Source organism: Polypterus senegalus, chromosome 10 (genome assembly GCF_016835505.1).
Source record: "Polypterus senegalus isolate Bchr_013 chromosome 10, ASM1683550v1, whole genome shotgun sequence".
Taxonomy (NCBI): domain Eukaryota; kingdom Metazoa; phylum Chordata; class Cladistia; order Polypteriformes; family Polypteridae; genus Polypterus; species Polypterus senegalus.
The window spans coordinates 152372585-152400364 of NC_053163.1; the positions used below are offsets into that span (position 1 = coordinate 152372585).

Here is a 27780-nt window from a genome sequence, read left to right on the forward strand (position 1 = left end):
ATGTTGCAGCAGACATTGAGACTCATCAGATCAGGCACCGTTTTTCCAGTCTTCAATTGTCCAATTTTGGCGAGACGGTGTGAATTGTAGCTTCAGTTGCCTGTTCTTAGGTGACAGGAGTGGCACCCGGTGTGGTCTCCTGATGTTGTAGCCCACCTGCTTCAAGGTTCTACATGCTGTGCATTCAGAGATGCTCTTCTGCATATCTCAGTTGGTTATCCGAGTTCCTGTTGCCTTTCTATGCCCTCAAACCAGTCTGGCCATTCTCCTCTGACCTTTGGCATCAACAAGGCCCAGAGATCTGCCGCTCACTGGATATTTTCCCCTTTTCTGGACCATTCTCTGTAAACCTTAGAGATGGTTGTGTGTGAAAATCCCAGCAGATCAGAAGTTTCTGAAATACTCCGAGCTGCCTGTGTGGCACCAACCACCATGCCACATTCAAGGTCACATCATTGTGTTTATTGTTTTGCTTAAGATTTTATGCATTTTCATTTTTTCTGTCTATGATTTTACGCATGAAGTACTGTTATAAAAGTTGAAATAAGCAATCATCTGGGGTTCGGGAACGGATTAAATCAATTTTTTGACTAGAGAAAATGGTTTCAGGTTTCAAACAATTCAATTTCTCAACACCCTTTAGAAACAAATTATGTTCAATAACCAAGGATCCACTGTATATCAAATAAAAGTCAGCGTGTGTTTGTGAGAAGTTGATCTTGCCAAACAAATCTTTTAGATTTTTTTTTTTAAACCAGGCTACTGTAGTAGTTGACTAAATCAAAGCATACAACATATGAAAGAAGTGACTTTGACTTTCACAAAGCCTTTGCTCCCGTCCCACACTGAAGGTTATTTCTGAAACTAAAAGCTTGAAGTCATCTGAGGTGACCTACAAAACTGGCCCGAGATGAAGAATTACAGATAAGAGCAGTATGAGGTCATCACTAGAGTCCTTCAGGGGTCTGTCCTGGGCGTGTTACTTATTCTGATCTATATTAAAAAGGCGTCGGTGCCGGTATATTTACATGAAGTTCACATTACAGGCTTCAGCGCACAATTTGAATTTTTTGCTTAGATTGGATTTGCTTATCTTGACAGAGCACATTGATAAGTACAAGTGCCCTGCTGTATAGACGCGCAAGCCTGGGAAAGGCGCGATAGGCAAATAAAATGTGCATGCAGGGTGGAGAAGAGTGTCAGGAGTGATTTATGACAGACGGGTATCAGCAAGAGTGAAAGGGAAGGTCTACAGGATGGTAGTGAGACCAGCTATGTTATATGGGCTGGTGACGGTGGCACAGAGGACAGAGCTGGAGGTGGCAGAGTTAAAGATGCTAAGATTTGCATTGGGTGTGATGAGGATGGACAGGATTAGAAATGAGGACATTAGAGGGTCAGCTCAGTTTGGACGATTGGAAGACAAAGTCAGAGATGTGAGATTGCATTGGTTTGGACATGTGCAGGGGAGAGATGCTGAGTATATTGGGAGAAGGGTGTTAAGGATAGAGCTGCCAGGCAAGAGGAGAAGAGGAAGGCCTAAGAGAAGGTTTATGGATGTGGTGATAGAGGACATGCACGTGATGGGTGTAACAAAACAAGATGCAGAGGACAGAAAGATATGGAAGATGATGATCCGGTGTGGCGATCCTTAACGGGAACAGCCAAATGAAGAAGAGTTATTTTTTCTAACTGCAATGTAAACTCTGAAACAGCATGCATGTGCACATTGACAAGGGTAAAAATATAACAAGTCAACTCAAGTTGGGGAGCAGGCACTGGTACAGCCCGTTGCCACACCCACCCCAAGGTGAAACAGTTCGGGATCCTGGTAGGCAACACCCCCAGGCAGAGACCCTCCGGAAATGACCCTCTATCTGATACAGCCAGGTGTTACATGGGCGTCCCCTTGGCCTGGACCACAACAATAAGGGTCCTGTGAGCCAGATCACCCTTGGGCAGGGGTCCTCAATCACGGTCCTGGAGAGCCGCAGTGGCTGCAGGTTTTTGCTCCAACCCAGTTGCTTAATAAAAAGCACTTATTGCTAAAGTAACACTTCTGCTTCACTTTAGTGATTTTGAGCCCTTATTGCTTAATTTTGTCTTAAACAGCTATTTTAATTGCTCCTTATTATCAATAACATGCAAATGACAAGAGAGAGCAGCATTTCTCCATTTAGCTCATTTACATTTACACCTGTGTGTATTTATCTGCACTATTGGGTTTAATTAAATACTTGGAAGAAAAATGAAGAGAAAAAGTGAAGGACTGAGAATTACTCGTCCTTTTTAGCCTTCAAATCATTTGCATGATAGAAAGGGAAAGAAAATCTAGGATATGAGAATGACCTGACATAGCAGAGTTAATTAAATTTCATAGCTTGTTAGTGCTTTATTGGCAAGAATTGCTTTCTAATTAGGCAACCAGGTCAGAACAAAAACCTGCAGCCACTGCGGCTCTCCAGGACTGGGATTGAGGACCCCTGCCCTCGGGGAATTGAGCCACACGGCCGTAGTGCCGTAACTGACGCTATCCCTCACAATGCAGGTCATGTGCCTCATTCGGGACTCCATGAGCAGCACAAAGTCAAAGCAGCGGTACCCAAGGATTCTTTGAGGAGACGCACTAACAAAGGAGTCCAGTCTTCATCTCAGGTCACTGGATAGAGTCCATGTCTCACAAACGGGAAACACCAAAACTCAAAAGACTTGGACCTTCATCCTTTTACAGAGATATCAGGAGTGGAATACACCCCTTTTCAGCAACCTCATGACCTCCCCGTGCTCTCCCACTTCATTAGAAGACTCAGCAGACATATGAATGTCACTGCTGAGGTAAGTAAACCTCTCGACGAGGTCGACACTCTCTCTGCAGACAGACACATTGTTGATGGCCGTGCACAAGAGGTCATTAAAGGCCTGACTCTTGGTTTTTATCAGGACACTCGCAATATCCCTGCAGCCTTCCCTACCCTCAGCTGGTTCACCGCCTGCGCAGTCTTAGTGAGATTTGGAGGTTCCCAGCTAATTGGAGGATCAGCCTCAAAAACCGCAGACCCAGAGATGTGCCATCAATGTAACCACCCCAGCGGGTCACAACTGCAGCATCATCTGTAAGGACTGTTCCATCAGCCGCCCTGACTGCGACTCTCCGAGGAAAAGATTTGAATGTGTGTAATAAAACAACTAGCACAATTACTTGTTCAATTAAAGCAGCACCTGATTTTGTCTCAGAGCAACTCAGAGGTCTGAAAGTTGAATAAGAAGTCATGGTGGATACGACATGATCAACTGCCAGACAGTGTTCAGAAGCCATTAAGGCGGCTAATAGAATGTCAGGTTATATAGCGACCTAGTTTGTGGAGTTCAAGTCCAAGGAGGTTCTGCTGAAGCTTTGCAACACACTGGTGAGGCCTCATCTGGAGTATTGTGTGCAGTTTTGGTCTCCAGGCTTCAAAAAGGACATAACAGCACTAGAAAAGGTCCAGAGAAGAGCGACTAGGCTGATTCAAGGCTACAGGGGATGAGTTATGAGGAAAGATTAAAAGAGCGGAGACATTTAACCAATTTATTGTAAGTAAATGCAAAGAATTACACATAGGAAGTAAAAATGTGAAGGTCGAATACACAATGGGAGGTCTGAAAATCAAGAGTCCACCTCAAGAGAAGGATTTAGGAGTCATAGTGGACTCGACACTGTCAACTGCCAGACAGTGTTCAGAGGCCATTAAGAAGGCTAACAGAATGTCAGGTTATATAGCGCCTTGACGTGTGGAGTACAAGTCACAAGGAGGTTCTGCTCAAGCTTTATAACACACTGGTGAGGCCTCATCTGGAGTCCCGTGTGCAGTTTTTGTTTCCAGGCTACAAGAAGGACATAACAGCACTAGAAAAGGTCCAGAGAAGAGCGACTAGGCTGATTCCAGGGTTACAGGGGATGAGTTATGAGGAAAGATTAAAAGAGCTGAGCCTTTAAAGGAGATGAAGAGGAGACCTGACTGATGTGTTTGACATTATGAAGGGAATTAGTCCAGTGGATCGAGACGGTGACTTTAAAATGAGTTCATCAAGAACACGGAGGGACACAGTTGGAAACTTGTGAAGGGGATATTTTGCACAAACATTAAAATGTTTTTCTTAAAACAGAGGACCACAGACATGTGAATAAGTGACCAGGTAACGTGGTAGACAGGAGGTCTTTAGAGACCTTCAAAATTCAACTTGATGTTATTTTGGAAGAGTAAAGTGGACATTACTGGCAAGCTGTGTTGGGCTGAATGGCTTGTTCTGGTCTACATTGCTCAAATGTTCTATTAATTGCATTGTAAGGACAATCTAAGTTCGGTGCAAAAAATGAAAAAATGGTTGGCTAGGACATACACAGATCATTGTTGTTGCAAAGCTACATTTTCCCTGTGGCCAAAACAATACCAACACTTTCATTTTTGGCTGGCAGTGCATGGCTTCTCCATGTGAAGATGAATCAATCATGAAATGAACGAGATTTGCTACGAATATTATTCTTTTTCTCTCATATCAAGATCTTTAAGAATTGATTGCTATCCAGTATTTCTAAAACATTCAGCCTTTCCTGGGATGTGTGTGCCTGAACTCCACCGTCTGGCAGCTCCCAGAGAGTTAGGACAGCTCACGAGTTCTCCTAAATCCTAGTGAAGAGTTTCAGAAATTAGGAAAATTGATTAAAAAAATTATATATTTATATATATATATATATATATATATATATATATATATATATATATATATATATATATATATACATATATATATATATACATATATATACTGCTCACAAAAATTAAAGGAACACTTTAAAGAAACACATTAGATACATCAGATCTCAATATGAAGTTGGATATCTATACAAATAACGACAGGGCAATGTCTTAGGAACAAAAGGATGCCAAGTCTTTTAATGGAAATAAAAGTTTTCTGCCTACAGAGGGCTCAATTGTGTAGACACCCTAAAATCAGAGTGAAATGAAGATGTGGCAGGCTAGTCCATTTTTCAAAAACTTAATTTCTGCTACTCAAAATGCTTTTCAGTATCTTGTGTGGCCCCACGAGCTTGTATGCATGCTTGACAACGTCGGGCATGCTCCTAATGAGACGACGGATGGTGTCTTGTGGCATTTCCTCCCAGATCTGTATGAGGGCATCCCTGAGCTGTTGTACAGTCTGAGGAGCAACCTGGCGGCGCCTAATGGACCGAAACATAATGTCCCACAGATGTTCTATTGGGTTTAAGTCAGGGGATCGTGAAGGCCATTCAATTGTTTCAATTCCTTCATCCTCCAGGTACTGCCTGCATACTCTTGCCACATGAGGCCGGGCATTGTCGTGCATTAGAGGAAACCAGGACCTACTGCACCAGCGTAGGGTCTGACAATGGGTCCAAGGATTTCATCCTGATACCTAATGGCAGTCAAGGTGTCTTTGTCTAGCTTGTAGAAGTCTGTGCGTCCCTCCATGGATATGCCTCCCCAGACCATCACTGACCCACCACCAAACTGGTCATGCCGAATGATGTTACAGACAGCATAACATTCTCCATGGCTTCTGCAGACCCTTCAACGTCTGTCACATGTGCTCAGGGTGAACCTGCTCTCATCTGTGAAAAACACAGGGTGCCATTGGTGGACCTGACAATTCTGGTATTCTATGGTAAATGCCGATTGAGCTCCACTGCGCTGGGTTGTGAGCACAGGGCCCACTAGAGGACGTTGGGCCCTCAGACCACCCTCAAGAAGTCTGTTTCTGATTGTTTGGTCAGAGACATTCACACCAGTGGCCTGCTGGAGGTCATTTTGTAGAGCTCTGGAAATGCTCATCCTGTTTGTCCTTGTCCAAAGGAGCAGATACCAGTCCTGCTGATGGGTTAAGGACCTTCTATGGTCCTGTCCAGCTCTCCTAGACTAACTGCCTGTCTCCTGGAATCTCCTCCATGCCCTTGAGACAGTGCTGGGAGACACTGCAAACCTTCTGGCAATGACACATTGATGTGCCATCCTGGAGAAGTTGGATTTCCTGTGCAACCTCTGTAGGGTCCAGGTATCGCCTCATGCTACCAGTAGTTACACTGACCATAGCAAATGCAAAACTAGTGAAAAACAGTCAGAAAAGATGAGGAGGGAAAATGGCAGTGGCCTCCACCTGTTAAACCATTCCTGTTTTGGGGGTCATCTCATTGTTGCCCCTCTAGTGCATCTGTTGTTAATTTCATTAACACCACAGCAGCTGAAACTGATTAACAACCCCTCTGCTACTTAACTGACCAGATTAATATCCCATAAGTTTCATTGACTTGATGCTATACTCTGATTAAAAAGTGTTCCTTTAATTTTTTTGAGCAGTATATATATATATATATATATATATATATATATATATATATATATAAAAAAAAATCGAGAAGAACGGCACCACATTTGAGTCCCTCTGAGAATTTTGAACCTGTTACGGTACAGTTTTCCTACTTGACGACTCTTGATAAATATGGGCACAGATCCTGATATAATCATTGCACTGACTTTTACTCGGGTCACAATGACTTGACTCACTGCTTTAATCAGATGCTGGAGTTTGACTTTGTCTTCGGCAGGCATGTTAAGCAAGACGGAAAAATAAAATGGTTTTACTTATCAGTTCCGCAGAACATGTGAAAAATGTGCCAGAGCAACAGCCTTATCTGGAATTTGTTAGCTGTATCCGAAACACTTCCACTGAATCTTAACTGTTTATTAGCCTCCAACCGTAAATCAAAATACTAGTTTGCCGTTTCTTTACATATGTGGGTCTATAGCCTTTATTTTGCTATAATCAATGACCACCTCATTAGTTTTCATTGCATTTATTACAAGGAAGTATTTTACAACACCTTTTGATAAAATGTTCTACATCTCTGTCATGAGCGAAGAGTTCCAAACACCAAAGAGTTACAAAGCATTTCCAAAAATGCCCACTAGAAGGGGGGATATGGTAGTCAAACTCCGGCTAACATTAAGCACAATGCCAAATATTTATTAAATAAAAGATGTATTCTAACCATAATAAATCTCTGTGGAGCACAAAGGCAAAACAGAACGGCCTGCAACAAAGTCAATCAAAGTCAGACAAAGTCCCAATACAGAATCACTAAGATATAAGAAATCTGACAAACAAGAGGAGACTGTGCTACAGTCATATTTCCTTCTACATATCCATCCATCCATTATCCAACCCGCTATATCCTACAGGGTCACGGGGATCTGCTGGAGCCAATCCAACACAGGGCGCAAGGCAGGAAACAAATCCCAGGCAGGCGCCAGCCCACCGCAGGGCACACACCAGGGACAATTTAGAATCGCCAGTGTACCTGACCTGCATGTCTTTGGACTGTGGGAGGAAACCCACGCAGACACGGGGAGAACATGCAAACTCCACGCAGGGAGGACCTGGGAAGCGAACCCGGGTCTCCTAACTGCGAGGCAGTAGCACTACCCACTGCGTCACCATGCCACCAATATATGCTTTATTTATTTTCTACAACCCTTTAATGGGGTGGTCTACTGTGTCACCTTAAGATTAACACACACAGACCATAAGCACAAAAATACCATATGAAAGACATATACACATGCATGTTATTCCCTGGCACTGTAACCCGCACAAGTACCATATGAATAACACATGCACAGTCAGCTTTCCCTCGTACTCCAGGAGACTTGCTTATCATAGGCACAAACAACATGTGACGTCTTAGATATCGTATCTCAGACCTAAATGTTACATTTGGTCTCCAAGAACATATTCAAACAAATAGTTTTTGATTACATCTTGCCTGAAGAAGGGGCCTGAGTTGCCTCGAAAGCTTGCATATTGTAATCTTTTTAGTTAGCCTATAAAAGGTGTCATTTTGCTTGGCTCTTCTCTACATTCATAATGGCTAACACGGTACAACACCCTAGTACTACAAACAAATAGTTCAGAGGCTCCACATTCCTGGTAATACGCTATTTATCGACCAAAGAATTTTTCAGTTTAACATACTGATCATCATTGGACAGAGTGCTTCAATCGGCAGCTCGAGAGACAGATAGATATACAATGGGTATTGAAAAGAATCCCCCCTTCCAAATATTCCCATTTTTTTTTACCTCTGAAAACTCACACAAAAAATATTTCTTCCCAGCTTTACTTACTCAATGCAACCTCTAACATCCAAGTGAAAGATATCACAGCTACAGTTCAGAAAAATTATAAAAAAAGACCTACTGAGATTAATAAAGGATCACCACCAATGTTGATGTCATTTTGTTGAACCCCCTTTTGCTTTAATGACAGCCTTAAATCTGTTGATTTTTCTCTATCTCTTTGCACATCTAGATTGAGCCCACTCAATATTTGCCCCCCACTCTTCTTTACCGTTTAACTGTTCAAGTTCGGTCACATTGGATGGTGAGCGTTGGTGGCCTGCTATCTTCAGATCTTTCCACAGATTTTTACTCTGATTTAGGTCGGGGGTCTGATTGGCCACACGAGGACATTCACTTTTTTCTCCTTCAGCCACTGCATGGTCAATTTTGCTGTGTGCTTTGGTTCGTTGTCGTGTTGAAAAGTGAACATTCTGCCCATCTTCAACTTTCTGGAAGAGGGTAGCAGGTTTTCCTCCAGAATTTGATGTTATTTTTCCACATCCATTTTTCCTTCTACCCTAACGAGAGCCCCAGGCCCCCCCACAACAGGACGCTGCCCCCTCCGTGCTTTACTGTAGGTATGGTGTGTTGTGGATGGTGAGCTGCACTGGTGTACCGTTTGGTATTGTGGCCCAGTAGTTTGATTTTGGTCTCATCTGACCATTAAACCTTTTTCCACTTGGCATCAGAATCCTTAAGGTGCATTCTGGCAAAGCTCAAACGAGCTTTAATGTGGCCTTTCTTGAGAAGTGGAATTTTCCTTGTGATCCTCCCGAACAAGCCACCATTGTGGAGCGCTTGTGAAATTGACAATGACCACTCTTTGCCATCAAATCTTGTAACTACAAAGTGGCCATTAGCCTCTTGGTAGCCTCTCTTACCAGTTTCCTCCTTGATCTTCCATCCAGTTTGGAGGATCCAGGGAGAGTCCTAGTAGTACCAGACACTTACCACTTCTTTATTATGACTTTACTGGGCTCCTTGGGATTGATAAAACCTTTGAGATTTGTGTGTCTCTCCATCTCCTGCTTTATGTCTGCCCACAACCTTTGAAAATGGCCTGCCACCCATAATCAGTTGTTCGCCGTCAGTTTCACTACCAAGCAAGGGAATAAATGCTCCAGGAACAGCTTCACTAAATCACACTCATTACAGCTGATCACAGGTGGGAGGAAACCAGTAACCACAATGGAAATGGTGGGCACTGACACCTGAGTGAGTTTAGGAGGGGCAGATCCTTTATTAATCTCAGCATTTCTTGTTTTTATGTTTTTTTTTCCTGAACTGTAGCTATGATGTCTTTCACTTGGATGTTACAGATTGTATTGAGTAAGTAAAGCTGGAAAAATATTAAGGGCGGCACGGTGGCGCAGTGGTAGCGCTGCTGCCTCGCAGTTAGGAGACCCGGGTTTGCTTCCCTGGGTCCTCCCTGCATGGAGTTTGCATGTTCTCCCCGTGTCTGCGTGGGTTTCCTCCCACAGTCCAAAGACGTGCAGGTTAGGTGCATTGGCGATTCTGAATTGGCCCGTGTGTGTGCTTGGTGTATTTGTGTGTGTCCTGCAGTGGGCTGGCACCCTGCCTGGGGTTTGTTTCCTGCCTTGTGCCCTGTGTTGGCTGTGATTGGCTCCAGCAGACCCCCGTGACCCTGTGTTTGGATTCAGCTTCAGTTTGGAAAATGGATAGATGGATGGAAAAATATTAGTTTGTGTGTTTTCATTTAAGGCTGTAAAGCAAAAAAAAATGGGAATATTTCAAAAGGGGGGATTCTTTTGTATACCCACTGTATATATAGAGGGCGGCACGGTGGCGCAGTGGTAGCGCTGCTGCCTCGCAGTTAGGAGACCCGGGTTCGCTTCCCGGGTCCTCCCTGCGTGGAGTTTGCATGTTCTCCCCGTGTCTGCGTGGGTTTCCTCCGGGTGCTCCGGTTTCCTCCCACAATCCAAAGACATGCAGGTTAGGTGGATTGGCGATTCTAAATTGGCCCTAGTGTGTGGGTGTGTTTGTGTGTGTCCTGCGGTGGGTTGGCACCCTGCCCAGGATTGGTTCCTGCCTTGTGCCCTGTGTTGGCTGGGATTGGCTCCAGCAGACCCCCGTGACCCTGTATTCGGATTCAGCGGGTTAGACAATGAATGGATGTATATATAGATAAAGATATACAGTAGTCTCTCCTCAATCGCGGGGGTTGCGTTCCAGACCCCCCCGCGATAGGTGAAAATCCGCGAAGTAGAACCCATATGTTTGTATGGTTATTTTTATATATTTTAAGCCCTTATAAACTCTCACACACTGTTATAAATATTCCCCGCACAGTTATACGGCATAAACCCTTTGTATTCTCTTAGATATTAGGTAAGATCCATTGAAATTACGTATGTAAACACACTGTTTATATCCGGTAAAACCTAAATATTATTTTAAAGATGTCGAGCATCTCCGATATCACTTATGTTACGGCCATTACGATAGACAGGCCACCAGCAATAAATACGTACAATGCAAGAAAAATAGTATACAGTAAATGTGTGTACAGTGACACTAAACGTACGTACATGTACTAAGTACTGTAAGTAGAAAATTAAATTATGGTTACTCACCAACAATGACACGACGATTTGTCCGATAACGATGAGTTTAGTTTTACTGCACAACAAAGGAGAGCGTCACAGCTCTTAAAGGAGCCGCTTCAGGCGACTGTGTAGCACCGCCATTGTTCTTCAATCCAAATCCCTAAAGCAGATTCCATCCAGACTAACATCTTATTACGTTCCACTTACAACTCGTTTTGCGCCCTGGTTAAAGAACACTGCGGCCGTAGATCTTATATTCTTTTCCTCCTTTTTAATAAAAGAATCGTGGACTCATTGATGCCATAATGGCGTCCTACAGCGGTGTAGCTTTTCCCTTCCTTCAACATATCCAAAACTTTTACCTTTTCAGCAATCGTTAACATCTTCCGTTGGCGCATGGGCACGGCCCCCGAAGCAGTAGCAGATCGTAGATCGTTTTGGAGCCGTAATGAAGGGCTTGACTACACACAAAGATAAACACAAAAGAGCACAAAAGTTAACTCTTTACACAGCGAAACACGTTGATGCTGAATGAGCGAGACAAGACTTTGTGCTTAACGCCGCGGAATCAAATTCGGCGCTCCGTCGCTGAGCCAGTCAGCACACAGGAACTTAACTGCATGCTCCGATTGGTTAGCTTCTCAGCCATCTGCCAATAGCGTCCCTTGTATGAAATCAACTGGGAAAACCAACTGTGAAAGCATGTACCAGAAGTAAAAAGACACATCGTCCGCAGAACCCACGAAGCAGTGAAAAATCCGCGTTATATATTTAGACATGCTTACATATAAAACCCACGATAGAGTGAAGCTGCGAAAGTCGAAGCGCGATATAGCGAGGGATTACTGTATATTGGAAGGTTTTAAAACTCTTTTGGAGCTCCCCCAAACGGGACGACACGCTGAAAAGTGTCCCAAAGCAGGATTGTCACGTCTGTAGAAAACAATGTAATCGGTCACCGAGGCAACTGCAGGCTCCCAATGCTGCCGCAGAAACAAATCCTAAAAAGATCCTAGTCGCACTACAAGCACCTGCCATCGATGAGTGATGCAAGGCATATTGTAAATGCAGGAAACAGTATTACTTGGCCATTAACCTGGTCACAACACTGCCAGATTCCTGTGTCTTTCTATAGGAGAGTGGTAGACCAGAGAAGTTCCTTTTAATTACCGGACATCTCTACATCTTAATTTTTTTTTTCCCCCTGATGATTTCAATAGTGTCTAGGATCCTGGGCTTACACAGAAAATATGTAGGAATTGGGCTGTATTAGTAGGCTTTCATTTATTTATTTATTTGCATTCAAAGGCACACTTCAGAAAAACTGTTCGCTGATTATGTGACAAAAGGGACTCTTAACTCCATGAAACTCCTGTAGCTCTCTGTTTATACCACCAGCCGTCCCAACATTTTACAATGAAGGAAATAATTTGGCTAAAAAAAATCTTACAAGCAACGTCCATAAACATATATGTTTCTCATTTAGGTATCTCAAATTGACGGACCTAATATAAAAAATGACAGGAGTTTGCATGTTCTCTCCGTATCTGTGTGGGGTTTCTCTCGCGGTCCAAAGACATGGAGTTTAGGTGAATTGGCCCTACTGTGTGTGTGGTGTTAAAATGGCTGGTTCATTGGCTTTCTATAGCACATCTGTAGACATCGACCAGCAACTTCTGGGGTTAAGTTCTCACTCTCCAGTCACCTGAAATGGCACAGCCTGTTCTCCCTGCGTTTTCCATCTGGGACCTCCACCCCCAGGGGTTAATCTCAAAGACGTATCTTAACCAACAAACCCAAACTGGCTCAAGTGGGAACAGGAGTGACCTCTTTGATGGACTGGTGGCTAGTCCTATTTTGCACCCAGTACCTTCTGGGATTACACCCAGATTGGAAAGATTATATATTTTTATATAGTTTTAAATAAGACCTCATGGATCCTGGGCCTTTAGTTGGAATCCAGTGCACCATCTTTGGGAGCATGCATGTTCTCTCCAAACGAGCTTGATGGACTGAATGGTCTGCCCTCATTTGTCCAATGTATGTTCTCAGTTTTTGTGTGTTTTTCTCCAGAGATTCTGCCCCCCTAGATTTAATCTTAAATATGTATCTTAATCAGCAAAACCAAACTGGCTCAAGTGGGAACAGGAGTGAGCTCTTTGATGGACTGGGGGCATGTCCTACTTTGCACCCTGTACTTCTGGGATTACCTAGATTGGAATGATATACCTGTAGATATATTATGTAGGACCTCATAGATCCAGGGACTTTAAGTGGAATCCAGTGCCCCATCTTTGGGTGAATGGAGCATGCATGTTCTCTCTGTTCTCTCCAAACGAGCTTGATGGACTTAATGGTCTGCTCTCATTTGTCTAATGTATGTTCTCAGTTCTTGTGCGTTTTTCTCCAGGGATTCTGCTCTCCCGAGTTAATCTTAAATATGTATCTTAATCAGCAAAACCAAACTGGCTCAAGTGGGAACAGGAGTGAGCTCATTGATGGACTGGTAGCATGTCCTACTTTGCATCCAGTACTTCTGGGATCTCCTAGATTGGAATGATATAGATAGATTATATAAAGGCCTCATGGATCTCGCTGTCCAGTCACCTGAACTGGTAGAGCAGGCGCCCCCGAGGGCAGGAACAAATGCTGGGTGGGACACTAGACCATCACACGCTTATACAGTGTCAGCAAACCTAACATATGAATGCACACATATACACAAACTCACCTAAAATAATGCCCAACGGGCACAAGGAGAACAACAGAGACTCCTATACAGATTGTGGTCTGACTAGCATATAAACCCAAGTCTCTCAAGCCATTTGGACTCGAGCCTGGGGGCAAAACCCATCAGATTTCAAAAAGCAAAAAAAAAAAAAAATTGGTGAAGTAATCAAGAACTCACCTCCAGAAGTTAAGCAATAATGTCAGCAGAAGAGCTCGCTATCCTCAGCATCCCGTAGTCCCACTGTAATCTCTCAAGGTTTTAAGACTAAAAAAAAATTAAAAATATACATCACTATTAACATTAAAAAAACAAAAAAGGCAGATGCAAAAAGGTTTATCAGGTCCAGACATCTGCGGACGTTCGATTTTTAACCTTTGCTTTGCCCCTTCACTTTGAAATAACCATTAGCAGTCGTGTTTATCACCACTCCCTGGAACTTCCTGTTGCGTTTCCTTTTTCATGCAATTTTCGATTTTTCTTTTTTTCTTTCCCTTCCTCTCTCATGGGGCCCCATGAATCCTTCCACTTTTTTTCAAAACATGTTTTTTTTTTCAAAATCTGATTAGTCTAAAGTAGCCCTCCATAAATCACGTTGAAACGTGAACAGATATAACAACAGGTATAGACGAGCTTATCACGTGTACCTAATCTGCTAAAGCGGATATCAATTCAAAACAAAACCTTCACACTTTTCCTCTCTGGGCTGCAGTCGAGGCATTTCGGAAACAGTAGCTAGTGAGTTAAATGTCGTATTAGAAAGAGAAAAATCTAATCTGGCCGTAGGTCAACAATTAATTAAGGGGGCAGACAGGGCTGGGCTCCATTTGCGTTAATCAGTCCCAAAATTCCTCTTTGTCTTCATGTCCTCCTTGTGTAACATTTGTCGCATTTCGCTGGAGAACTTGTCACAGCACTTTGTACCTGCACTCTGTGAAGAGCGTTATACAAAAATGGAAATGTGGGAGACGTGCTCTGGTGCAGGGTCCACCGCCGCTCCTCACAAACCCAGGACCTGGCCTCAAGAACAAGCCTCGTCATCTGGGTGAGATTTGCATGTAAACCGTGTGTGTGTGTGTGTGTGTGTGTGTGTTCCTCCCTGGGTTCCTTGCATGTTCTCCCTGTGTTTTCCATCAGGGACCTCCACTAGCCCTTTGATGATATGGTGTCCGGTCTACAGCCATTTCCTATTTTGCACCCATACGTCTGGGATGAGCCAAATTGGAATGTGAATATTGTATTATGGAAGATAAGACCTCAAGGATCCAGGGACATTAGTTGGAATCTGGCGGCACATCTTTGAGTGCATGGAACTTGCATGTTCTCCCTGTGTTTTTCTTCAGGGACTTCCACACCACAGGTGTTAATCTCAAAGACAAATCTTAACCGACAAACCCAGACTGGCTCAAGTGGGAACAGGAGTGACCTCTTTGATGGACGGGTGACTAGTCCTACTTTGCACCCTGTACCTTCTGGGATTACCCAGATTAGAAAGATTATATATTTTTATATATTATTATGCAAGACCTCATGGATCCAGGGACTTTAGTTGGAATCCAGTGCACCATCTTTGGGAGCATGCATGTTCTCTCCAAACGAGCTTGATGGACTGAATGGTCTGCCCTCATTTGTCCAATGTCTGTTCTCAGTTCTTCTGAGTTTTTCTCCAGAGATTCTGCCTCCCTAGAGTGAATCTTAAAGATGCATTTTAATCGGCAAACCCAAACTGGCTCAAGTGGGAACAGGAGTGAGCTCTTTGATGGATTTGTGGCATGTCCTACTTTGCACCCTGTACTTCTGGGATGAGCCAAACTGAAATGTTAATATTGTATTATGCTAGTTAAGACTTCATTTATCCAGGGACATTAGTTGGAATCTGATGGCAGATCTCTGACTGCATGGAACTTGTATGTTCTCCCCGTGTTTTCCATCTGGGACCTCCACTCTCAGGGGTTAATCTCAAAGACGTATCTTAACCAACAAGAGTTAATCTTAAAGATGCATGTTAATCAGCAAACCCCAATTGTGCCAAGTGGGAAGAGGAGTGAGCAAGCTCTTTGAGTGACTGGTGGCATGTCCTGCTTTGCACTTAGTGATATTATAGGCGATCTGTTCGATAAGACCTCATGGATCCAGGGACTTTAGTTGGAATCCATTGCCCCATCTTTGTGTGCATCGCGCAGGCATTTTCTTCCAGGGACCCCCAGTCGCCGTGGTTATTCTCAAAGACGTATCTCAACCAGCAAACCCAAACTGGACCTTTGATGGAATGATGTCATGTCCAGAGTCATTTCTTACTTTGCGCCCAGTACTTCTGGGATGTCCCAAATTGGATTGTTAATATTTTATTATGTTAGCTAAGACTTCAAGAATCCAGGGACATTAGTCGGATTCTAGTGGCACATCTTTGAATGCCATCTTTAACTTGCATGTTCTCCCTGCGTTTTCCTTCAGAAATCTCCACCCCCCAGGGGTTAATCTCAAAGACTTGTATTAACTAGACAAACCCAAACTGGCTCAAGTTGAAACAAGGCTGAGCTCTGGTGGCATGTCCTACTTTGCACCCAGTTCTTCTGGGATGACCCCGATTGAAATATCAATATTGTGTTATGCTAGTTAAGACCTCATGGATGTGGGAACTTTCATTGTAGTCCCGTGCTTAATCTTTGTGTATGTGGAACTTGGATAATCTTTGCATTTCCTCTTAAGGCCTGTGCTGACCAGCTTTGTGGTATCCTCTGTCACCTGTTCAGGCTGCCAAAAGTGCTGCGGTTTTGGAAATCACCCTACATTGTTCCTGTTCCAATGGTGGCTGACACCTCGTCACCTAGGAACTACAAATCAATGGCCTGCCCACTCCCAATTTGTTCAGCAGCTCTGCCAACTTCAACGACTGCCATGCACTTCTGCACAGCTCCACACGAGTTGGTAAACTACACCCACACTGCACTTCTCAATTTGTTCAGTAGGTCTTGCCCTAATCTGGAAGGAACGAGAACAGAAAACGAAACATCTGTCTTCTTGGTCTCCATATTACTATTTCACACCACAATCTCTACTCCACTCATCTGCCCCATAACTAGAAAGACTAAAAACTATTCCACCCATGTTTCGCACCAGCACACGACTGCTTCAATCATCCTCACAGTCTCTCGTGCTGCCAGCAATCTAATGCTGCTTCCACCATGTGACCAACAAAACGCCAGTCAGACAGCGCCATCTCACCATCCATTTGATGTGGTGGTCTCCCAAACCCCATGCAAGTTGTTTGAGAACCTCAAACCATCACACACTTTCGTTCCACTGCCAGGGCCTCACAAAAATTCGTACCACCTGCCCTTTTGAGAAAGTGGAAACCAGACACCACTCCTCGCCAGTGCAATACCATTCAAATGGCGAAGCACGGTGTTGGCAGTATCATGCTGTGGGATAGCAGGCGTCGGGAGACTAGACACGGCGGAGGGAAAGCACAGACATGAAAAACCTGCTCCAGAGAACTCTGGACCTCGCATTGGACAGATTTTTGATTTGATATACTCTATTAATCCCCCAAGGGAAATTCTTTTTGCGTGACCTTTATGTAAAAACCTTAGAAATTTGACAAACAAAATCATTCAGTCCATCAAGCCCATTTGTTTAGCTAATAGCTAAACTGTCCCAACATCTCATTCAGATTCTTCTTGAAGGTTGTCAATGTTTCTAATTTTTCTTGGGAGGTCAAAGCACACAGTCAGACATTGTACAGCACCTCAGTACATTTTTCAGATAAAGGGCCCAGTGGAGTAGATGGTTCAACCTTCCAATAAGACAAAGCAAAGACAACAAAAGAGTAGCTTAGAGACAACTCCGTGAATGTTCTCAACTGGCACAGGTAAAACCTGCAACTGAACACAATTGAGCATCTGTGGAGAGACCTGAAATTAGATGTCCACCAGCGGTCTCCATCCCATCTGATTTGACTAAGGTTTGGTGGGGGATATTCAGAAAACGATGGCAGACAATCCCTAAATCCAGTTGGCCTCATGTATAACAACTTGCATTCAATTCACAATAAAACATGGCGTACGGACAAAACTAGAAATGTGCGTATGTACAAAAAAAAAATTGATGCATAAAACTGCATAAGCAAAGTTCTACGCACTTTATGTTTAGAAATCCCAATCAGCGTGAACCTTAATATAGCTCCACCCTGACTCCTCCCAGAATTTCACATATTTGAATATGTAAATCAATATAAATAGCCCTTCCATTCATTCTTTTGTTAAAAGAAAATGGCAAAAGCAGGTGTAAAAGAAAAAGAAAATACAAAATGGAGGTCCTGCTCAGTGAAGATGAGTCAAGGAAAAATGTACTTTTTGGTGGCTTAAGCAGTGGTTTAAGCAACAAAAAGAAAGTAATGGAGTGGCACAGCGTGGCGGAGACAATAAAAAGTTCAAGTTCAGAAAGTTGCACAGTGGCAATATAAAGAAGTGGTCAGATATCAAAGTCGATGTGAAAAGGTGAGACGCAGCCCACCGTCTGAGTGTCAACAACACTGGATGAGGGAGAAGAACTCCGGGGCTCACACCGTTTGAGCAGCGAGTTGCTGCAATTACTGGTTAGACACTTGTATATCCCGTCAACATAAATGAGATGCGTTTTCGCATCACAGATAAATTTTCATTAAATCAGAGTGGAAATGCTTTCTATTTACATTCTCTGAAGGCACCTTTATAGTGTAGTGTTGGCTCCGAGCGACACAACGATTCTCTGCTCTTTACATGGCTCTGTATAATTAAAAGGACTGCTTGCCTTTTGCTGCACTAGTTTTGGTTTGAAATCACCTGCGACTGTGTGGAGTAGCCGTTTTTATAGGTGTTCCTGCTATAGATAAAATGTCGGTTCATTCTTTTGGGGATTCATCCCTGGCTGATGTAACTTGTCCAGCGCCGTTGCAATAGTAACGTGCATGCAGTCGATTCGCTCAGATTACATTTGGAAAACCGGACGTTGCTAAGAATTGGGCTTTGATGTTTGTCCCTTCAAACACCGTGTAAGAAAATCTTATCTGGATGACAAGTGGATAATAACATCTCATAGAGCTGGCATGGTGCGACTCCATAATGACTGAGAAATACCTGATCGGTCAGCCAGTTCACGTTGAAAAGCTCCCAAGGGTGGACAGAACTTGCAAAAGAGCAGGTAAAGCATCACAATTTCTGCCTCAGTTTTGCACACAACTCCACGAGGAGAGCTCTTGGAATTCGAAATTGACTTTTGAAGCCAAAAAATCATCACTGGACATGAAGTCAGTATGTCCTGTAAATACGCGCTTCCCTTCTAATTCTTCCATTTGCATTGTCTTGTAATAACACTACAGCAGCCATAGTAGTTGGAAGACTTTGTCCATTCCGTGCACCATTATACTGTTACAGATTGACTATAATCAAGAGAAGCCTGCATCATTAATTGAAATATGAAAAAGAAAGGGAAACGACACAGAAACAGCAGCACTGCTTTGATACAGAGTGTGGCCCATTTACAAAACCGAGCAGAAACATGCGTACACGTGGGCCGAGGCTGCCGTAAAAATGACTGCAGCGTTACACCAAGTTTAGTTTTTACACATCTCGATGCGAGTGTGGAAACGGGCGTACACACCTAATCTGAACTTTTTACATTCTGTCTTGACTAGATTAGATAAAACTTTATTAATTTCAAAAGGAAATTCAGATGAAAAAAGCAGCAGCAGCACCTCCTCCTGGAGGGGATTTTTAATGATGGTATCCAATTTTATCATTTCTACTTTATGCCTAGTTTTGCCTGGACGGATGGACAAATAGATAATGAACTGTGTAATGAGACAGAGACATATAGATAGATATGCAGGGCACTATATAAGAGACAGATTTTTTTGCTGACTGCGTTGAAAAGTTGGTACAACGCTGGGAAAATTGCATCACAAAGGAAGATGAATATGTAAAAAAGTGATGTAATTTGTTTTAAAAATTGTTAATGAAGAGTTAAAAAAAAAATGCAGAAACTTTTTGAATGTTCTTCGTAATATAGTCAATCAATCAATCAATTAAAAATAAAATTAATACTAGAGCGCTTCCCTGCCTGCGCTACACGCCAGCAACTTTGCGTCTCTGTGGCTTGCGTGTGTGGATTTCACTTTCACCAAACAACAAATCTTAAATTCTCGCGGATATGACTCTTCATTGGGAAGAAACACTGCTTTTTACCTGATGGCAACACAAATTAGATAATCTACAAGTCTCTGACTTAGTGTAAAGCTGAACAATGTCTACATACTTATGTCATATCACCTATGTCCATATATTCAATCTCTTTTCGCTGTTCCGTTAATTTCACTGAGTAATAATTTCCACTTGTTAGCGCTATTGTGATCTTTATTATCAGATTTTCAAGACTTTCGAATTGTAGTACTTTCATAATCGATAACCTGCTCTGCATTTATGTTTCATGTTGCCTTAGAGTTATTCGTTTGTGTTATGTGTTTTCGCTCTTTTTGGCTTTGAAATTCACTCAGATACTTTTTAAACTTACACTTTTACTTTAACATTTCAGTAAATATTTGGAATTACCTTTTTGTCAATATCGCATTGTATTTTGATGCTGTGTTTAGAATTACATCGTGACAATGCAACGTATAACTGCCCGTGAGTGAATATCGTTTCTTTCTCGCTACATGAATTGTGTCTGACAACAGCATTCACACAAATGAAAAATGATTGAACCGTGTGATTGGTTGTAAATGTTTTAGATGTGGGCAAGACTTTTCCAAATCTCTTTGCATAAAGTCTCGTCTCGCGGGTCTATATCTCCGAGAATGTTTCGTCTCAGGTTTTTTCTTTTAAACCTTTACTATCGATCTTTACTATCATTTTTTTGAGACTTTGGATTTGTCATACTTTCATTATCTCTAACCTGCTCTGCATGTGTATCACGCAATAGATAGATAGATAGATAGATAGATAGATAGATAGATAGATAGATAGATAGATAGATAGATAGATAGATAGATAATTAATCCCAAGGGGGAATTATTTACGATGTTCTACTTTGTCATCTACTCTTTGTCTTTTATTTCTGGCCCCGGGCGTGGTTAAATCTCTTCACACAAAGTCTCGTGGGACGATAAAGTATCTCTCTGAATAAAGTCACGTCCCGTCTCTTCCTAGGCTAAACAGTCTCATCCCAGGATTTGTTTATTATAATAATAGAGAGACAATTTATTTTTGTATAGCCCAAATTCAGATTTGGAGTGCTGCAATGGGCTTTAACAGGCCCTGCCTTTTGACAGCCTTGATAAATACTTCAGGTGGAAGCATTGAACTGCTTGACCGCAGTGGGCAGAAAAGACCCCTAGAGGTGCTTCTTAACACTCTGTGGTGAAATAAGCCTGAGGCTGGAGGGGATTGAGGGGGATTTTTCATGATGGCATCCAATTCTGTCATAACTCTCTTTTCCACAACAGTTTCCAGTGTGTACAATGCTAGTCAAAAATAGTTATTAAAAACAAAATTAAAAAAAAAATCCCAAATGATGCCAACATTTAAAGAGATCTGGGACATGCCTCATCACAATGACACTGACTGGCATTAGAGCTGGTGACGAAAGTTAAGCTCCAGACACCGAGGGGGCCACTCTGCATCCGCCCCCACCTGTCATCAGGCTCTAATGATAATGACTGAATTGCACATTTTCCGTGGTTAAGAAAGTAAAGGGGTTGAAATCGGGCACACTCCGGACAGCAGGAGGCACACACACGGTTAACAACAACAACATTTATTTATATAGCAGATTTCCATGCAAAAAAAAATGTAGCTCAAAGTGCTTTACATAATGAAGAATAGAAGAATAAAAAACACAGTAAGAAAAAAACATAAGTCAACATTAATTAACATAGAATAAGAGTAAGGTCCAATGGCCAGGGGGGGACAGAAAAAACAAACAAAAAAAACTCCAGACGGCTGGAGAAAAAAATAAAATCTGTAGGGATTCCAGACCATGAGACCACCCAGTCCCCTTTGTGCATTCTACCTAACATAAATGAAACAGTCCTCTTTGGATTTAGGGTTCTCACGGAAGGACTTGATGATGATGATGGTCACGTAGACTTTTGGCTTTTAGTCCATCAATGTTGGAGCATCATGATGCTTTGATTAGGTGGTGGTGGCCTGCGCCGGAAAAAACGGAAAAAGAAACTGAAGAGAGTGTAGGAGTCAGTACAGATTTTAGAGCCACCATGAATAGTTATTATAATGAATTGAACATACAGAGTATCAGGATTAAGTTAAAGTGAAGTTATAAAAAGGCCATATTAAAAGTAAAGTGTTTTTAGCAGTGTTTTAAAAAGTGCTCTACTGTATCAGCCTGGCGAATTCCTATTGGCAGGCTATCCCAGATTTGAGGTGCATAACAGAAGAAGGCCGCCTCACCACTTCTTTTAAGTTTAGCTCTTAGAATTCTAAGGAGACACTCATTTGAGGATCTGAGGTTACGATTTGGAATATAAGGTGTCAGACATTCCAATATACAAGATGTAGCAAGATTATTTAAGGCTTTATAAACCATAAGCAGAATTTTAAAGTCAATCCTGAATGACACAGGTAACCAGTGTAGTGACGCTAAGACTGGGGTGATGTGCTCGGATTTTCTTTTCCTAGTTAGGATTCTAGCAGCTGCATTCTGCACTCGTCGCAAATGATTTATGTCTTTTTTAGGTTGTCCTGAGAGGAGTGCGTTACAGTAATCTAGTCGACTGAAAACAAACGCGTGAACTAATTTCTCAGCATCTTTCAATGATAAGAGGTCTAACTTTTGCTATGTTTCTTAAGTGAAAAAATGCTGTCCTAGTGGTCTGATGAATATGCGATTTAAAAATTCAGGCTACAGTCAGTTACCCTTAAGTTTTTTACTTCCGTCTTAACTTTTAATCCTAATGCATCAAGTTTATTTCTGATAACCTCATTGTATCCATTATTGCCAATTACTAAAATTTCAGTTTTCTCTTTATTTAGCTTGAGAAAATTACTATTCATCCATTCAGAAATACCAGTAAGACATTGTGTTAGTGAATTGAGAGAGTCGGAGTCATCAGGTGCTATTGATAAATACAGCTGTGTGTCATCAGCATAGCTGTGGTAACTCACGTTGTAACCCGAGATAATCTGACCTAACGGAAGCATGTAGATTGAGAAGAGCAGCGGACCAAGGATAGAGCCTTGTGGAACACCATATTGGATATCATGGGATTGACACAACTAACAAAGAATTTTCTCCCTGCCAGGTAGGATTCAAACCAATTTAAGACACTGCCAGAGAGGCCCACCCATTGACTAAGACGATTTCTAAGAATATTGTGATCAATGGTGTTAAATACGTGATATGAATTCAAAGGGTTTGTGTTACTGAAGGGCCTCACAGTCTGGACACCAAGGGGGACACCCCCTTGCCCCACAAGTCTAATAATACAGAGTACACCGAGGACTGGCGTATGGGGCCTTGGGCTCCAAATGGGCTTTAGCCATTACTGACTGGCATCCTGCACCCAAAGTTCCCACATGCTCTAGTAGGCCCCCATTACACTCATTTGGATTAGCAACTTTGACTACACCGTAAAAGAACTTAATTGCCTTAAACAAAAAAATGAACAGCATGATGGTGCACTTGTCAGAGCCACTTCCTTAAAGCTCCAGAAAAACAGGGGTCCAGTCCTGGCCTGACCACAATCTGAGTAGAGTTTGCATGAGCCACCTGTGTTGACAACGCTCTACTTTATCTCTACATTTCCAGACTGTGCACCTTTGGATGCGTACATCTGTGTGCACACGACAGGCAGGTGTGTGTGGAGTAGTGAAATATGTTATGTGCTACAGTATATAGTATAAGTTTAGCTTAGAACTAAAGGCAACTAGAAAGACATATCAGTTATAACAAGAAAGAGATGCCTTACGGTCCAGCAAATTTCATGTTAAGCATTTTAAGCAAGTACAAAGGCCACTTTGTACTTATCTTCCAGATGTTTACTCAAAGTGAAGGTTAAACTAGATATCTAATGTACAGGGTGGGCCATTTATATGGATACACCTTAATAAAATGGGAATGGTTGGTGATATTAACTTCCTGTTTGTGGCACATTAGTATATGTGAGGGGGGAAACTTTTCAAGATGGGTGGTGACCATGGTGGCCATTTGGAAGTCGGCTATTTTGGATCCAACTTTTGTTTTTTCAATAGAAAGTGGGTCATGTGACACATCAAACTTATTGGGAATTTCACAAGAAAAACAATGGTGTGCTTGGTTTTAACGTAACTTTATTCTTTCATGAGTTATTTACAAGTTTCTGACCATTTATAAAATGTGTTCAATGTGCTGCCCATTGTGTTGGATTGTCAATGCAACCCTCTTCTCCCACTGATAGCAACACCACAGGAGAAATGCTAGCACAGGCTTCCAGTATCCATAGTTTCAGGTGCTGCACATCTCGTATCTTCACAGCATAGACAATTGCCTTCAGATGACCCCAAAGATAAAAGTCTAAGGGGGTCAGATCAGGAGACCTTGGGGGCCATTCAACTGGACCACGGCGACCAATCCACTTTCCAGGAAACTGTTCATCTAGGAATGCTCGGACCTGACACCCATAATGTGGTGGTGCACCATCTTGCTGGAAGAACTCAGGGAACGTGCCAGCTTCAGTGCATAAAGAGGGAAACACATCATCATGTAGCAATTTCGCATATCCAGTGGCCTTGAGGTTTCCATTGATGAAGAATGGCCCCACTATCTTTGTACCCCATATACCACACCATCAATTTTTTTGTTCCAACAGTCTTGGAGGGATCTATCCAATGTGGGTTAGTGTCAGACCAATAGCGGTGGTTTTGTTTGTTAACTTCACCATTCACATAAAAGTTTGCCTCATCACTGAACAAAATCTTCTGCGTAAACTGAGGGTCCTGTTCCAATTTTTGTTTTGCCCATTCTGCAAATTCAGTGCACCGATCTGGGTCATCCTCATTGAGATGCTGCAGTAGCTGGAGTTTGTAAGGGTGCCATTTGTGAGTAGCTAATATCCGCCGAAGGGATGTTCGACTAATGCCACTCTCCAGTGACATGCGGCGAGTGCTACGCTGTGGGCTCTTGCTGAATGAAGCTAGGACAGCCACTGATGTTTCTTCATTAGTGACAGTTTCATGTGTCCACATTTTGGCAAATCCAAAACTGAACCAGTTTCATGAAACTTAGCAAACAGTTTGCTAACTGTAGCATGGGAGATGGGTGGTCTCGTAGGGTGTCTTGCATTGAAATCTGCTGCAATGACCCGGTTACTGCGTTCACCAGACATCAACACAATTTCTATCCGCTCCTCACGTGTTAACCTCTGCGATATGTCAATGGCTGTAAACAAAGAGAAACTTGTAAATAACTCATGAAAGAATAAAGTTACATTAAAACCAAGCACACTATTGTTTTTCTTGTGAAATTCCCAATAAGTTTGATGTGTCACATGACCCTCTTCCTATTGAAAAAACAAAAGTTGTATCCAAAATGGCTGACTTCCAAATGGCCACCCATCTTGAAAAGTTTCCCCCCTCACATATACTAATGTGCCACAAACAGAAAGTTAATATCACCCACCATTCCCATTTTATTATGGTGTATCCATATAAATGGCCCACCCTGTATATAGCCTTGTACCCTTGCCCCCATTATTATCTTCTTAATGAGAACGGCTTTCATCTGAGCGTACAATTGGTTTTTACTGCTCACCATACGCACATCGTTTGCTTAATAAACAGCATGTCAATCTGCCCGTCCTCACGGGTTTATTCCACAACTCGTCTCGCCCTGGGATCAGTCCTACTTTGTGCCCAGTTCTGCATGGATGGATGGATGGATATGAAAGGCACTGTATGATAGACATATAGTGCTTTTCATGTTTGTCTAATAGATATGAAAGGCACTATATAATAGAGAGATATGAGATAGAGAGAGGATAGATGATAAATGGAGAGACAGACATAAACACGGACAGACAGACAAAGATGTGAAAGTCACTATATTGTAGCATCCCAGCCAGGTTGAAGCCCTTTCGGAGTGACTGTTGGGTCCGATTGAGGGAAGGCGGATTACAGTGTGGAGAACTGACAGCGGGGTAATGATTGACACAGAAATGTCGTGAGATTCGTTGGAGAAGGGGCTAGAAGGTCGTGTTGTGGGTTACGAAGTCGCCATTTTTCTGTTTGGTTTTTGCTTTTCTTTAATGGCGTCTCTCAGGACCACAAATGAGAGAAATATAGGAAATTGTAAAGAGTTCAAAGTCAAAGACGTTCATTTTTTTCGCTGTTATAACCCTGTGGTTTTTTTCCTTCTTTATTGTTCAAGTAAATGGTTTTGTGAGCTTTACTTCGTCCGTCTGTTTTCTTCTTCTTTTCGAACCGGACGTGGAGGTTGCTACAATATAGTAGACAGACAGACAGAGACAGGAAAGGCGCTATACAGCGCGCGCGCACAGAGAGAGAGAGCACTTTATTTGTCCCAAGTGGGGTGGAGGGGGGTGGGGTGGGGGAGGATGTAACTATTTTACAGAAGCTAAATAAATAAAAATACATACATAAATAAAACTAACCACCTCTGCCTTCCTCAATTACAAACCAGAATTACTAAAAAAAAAAAAACACAAAAAAACAACTTCTGACTTGGCTAAAAATAAAGAGAGCAGTCACAGTCACTATGCGGCATTAGAAAGACGTGTTACTGCAGGGATGAAGGAACCCCCATCGAGTTTTTCAACTAATTCACTGAGTGAAAGTCCTCAATGCTAGCGTGTCAGAAAGGATGTGCAGCATTATTCATAAGGGGCCTCCTTGTCTCCTCTACCACATCCAGTGGGTCAAGAAGGTATCCCATAATGGTGTCTACCTTCCTAATTGGCCTGTTGATTTGGTGGGCCTCTCTTGAAGTGATGTTACCAGCCCAGCACACCTCACTGACCATCACAGAATTGTAGATGATGTTATGGATGTCACTCCACAGAGTGGTCTGTGCTTTCTTCTACAGTCCCAGTGTGATAAGGGCCCAGTCCAGCCCATAACTGATGTAGACCAGCAAGTCCTTCTTAGCAGGGCACCACTTCCACCCCCTGATCAGTCTCACTCCACTGCACATCAAGCATTCCCCTGTCCAGAACGTTAACAGCTTCAGCTTCCCTGAGTGTCCTGATCAGCGACTGCCTTTCATGGTCAGTCAACACAGCACCTGCACGGTCAAATTGGCACCAGTCCTCGAGATCAACAACACTGGGATAATGTGCAGATTACTGTCCTCCTGTTGACCTCCCACAGTTTACAGAGGTTTCCCTAAAACTCGGGGAACATGCAAGACACCTTTACACCATTATAATCCACTCTAAAACAAATTCAGTTTCTCCTGCTCCAAGGACTTCAATGCACTTCCCCCAGCAAAACTTGAGGAAAAGCCAACTCAGTAGGGTCCACTCATCTCTTCATGAATAGCATGGCAGACAACGAGACCATTGCAGCAGATAAGAAGCAAAAAACAAACCAACACAGAACCTAAACAAAGGACCCCGTTTTCCTGGCATTTTATTTTAGCTTCACACCACTCCGCTCCATTTTACTTTTTGCCACAAAGTGGCACAGACCTTTTAAAAAAAAAAAATGTTCAATGGATGTCTGCTGACCACCACATCAGAAGAACATTCAATTTCCAGCAGATATGACGTTGCACTTAACCACGAGTTTGTTACTTTCACTTTACCTGAATACACTAACAAAACACAAAAAGGAAGGTGAAGATGATCCATGGAAAGTGCTGGGAGCTCTCAACTTCAGTCCCCCTACCAGATTTATTAAATCGACAGGACAAGTGTGACGCTCACAAGAGGTTAGTGTCTGCATGTGCCTGGCCGGGGTTATCTACCCAGGAGGTAGTGGAGTGACGCGAAAAGGGGCCATTTGAGCTTCGACACCCTGGGGGTCTTAATCTTGTGTCTGTAATGTTTTTTCACATTCACACAGTTTACCAAGAGCCACCAACCCTGTAGTAGTCATATTAGCCATGCAGGTGGCACAGCAATAAGGAGATTGTTGGATCACTTCCCAGGTGCTCCCTAAATGAAGAGTGTTCCAAGTAGTGAGAAAAGTGCTATATAAACAAAGAATTATTAAAAAGGGGGCTTTGGCCCCTGCTCGCTGCGCAGGCCAACCAAACCAAAGGCCGGTGCTACACGCCAGCCACTTCGCATCTCTGCTGCTCG

The 27780-nt window shown here is 42.7% G+C and overlaps 1 protein-coding gene across 5 annotated transcripts in view; it reads right to left on the reverse strand.

Annotated features, from left to right (window-relative positions):
- LOC120537847 (N-acetyllactosaminide beta-1,3-N-acetylglucosaminyltransferase 3-like) overlaps positions 1 to 27780 on the reverse strand; it is a 127639-nt gene that overhangs the window by 13205 nt on the left and 86654 nt on the right. For all 5 annotated transcript variants that reach the window (XM_039767082.1, XM_039767081.1, XM_039767083.1 and 2 more), the window contains exon 3: positions 13671 to 13757. The gene's annotated coding sequence lies outside the window, so the exon portion shown is untranslated. The remainder of the gene's footprint in view (positions 1 to 13670; positions 13758 to 27780) is intronic.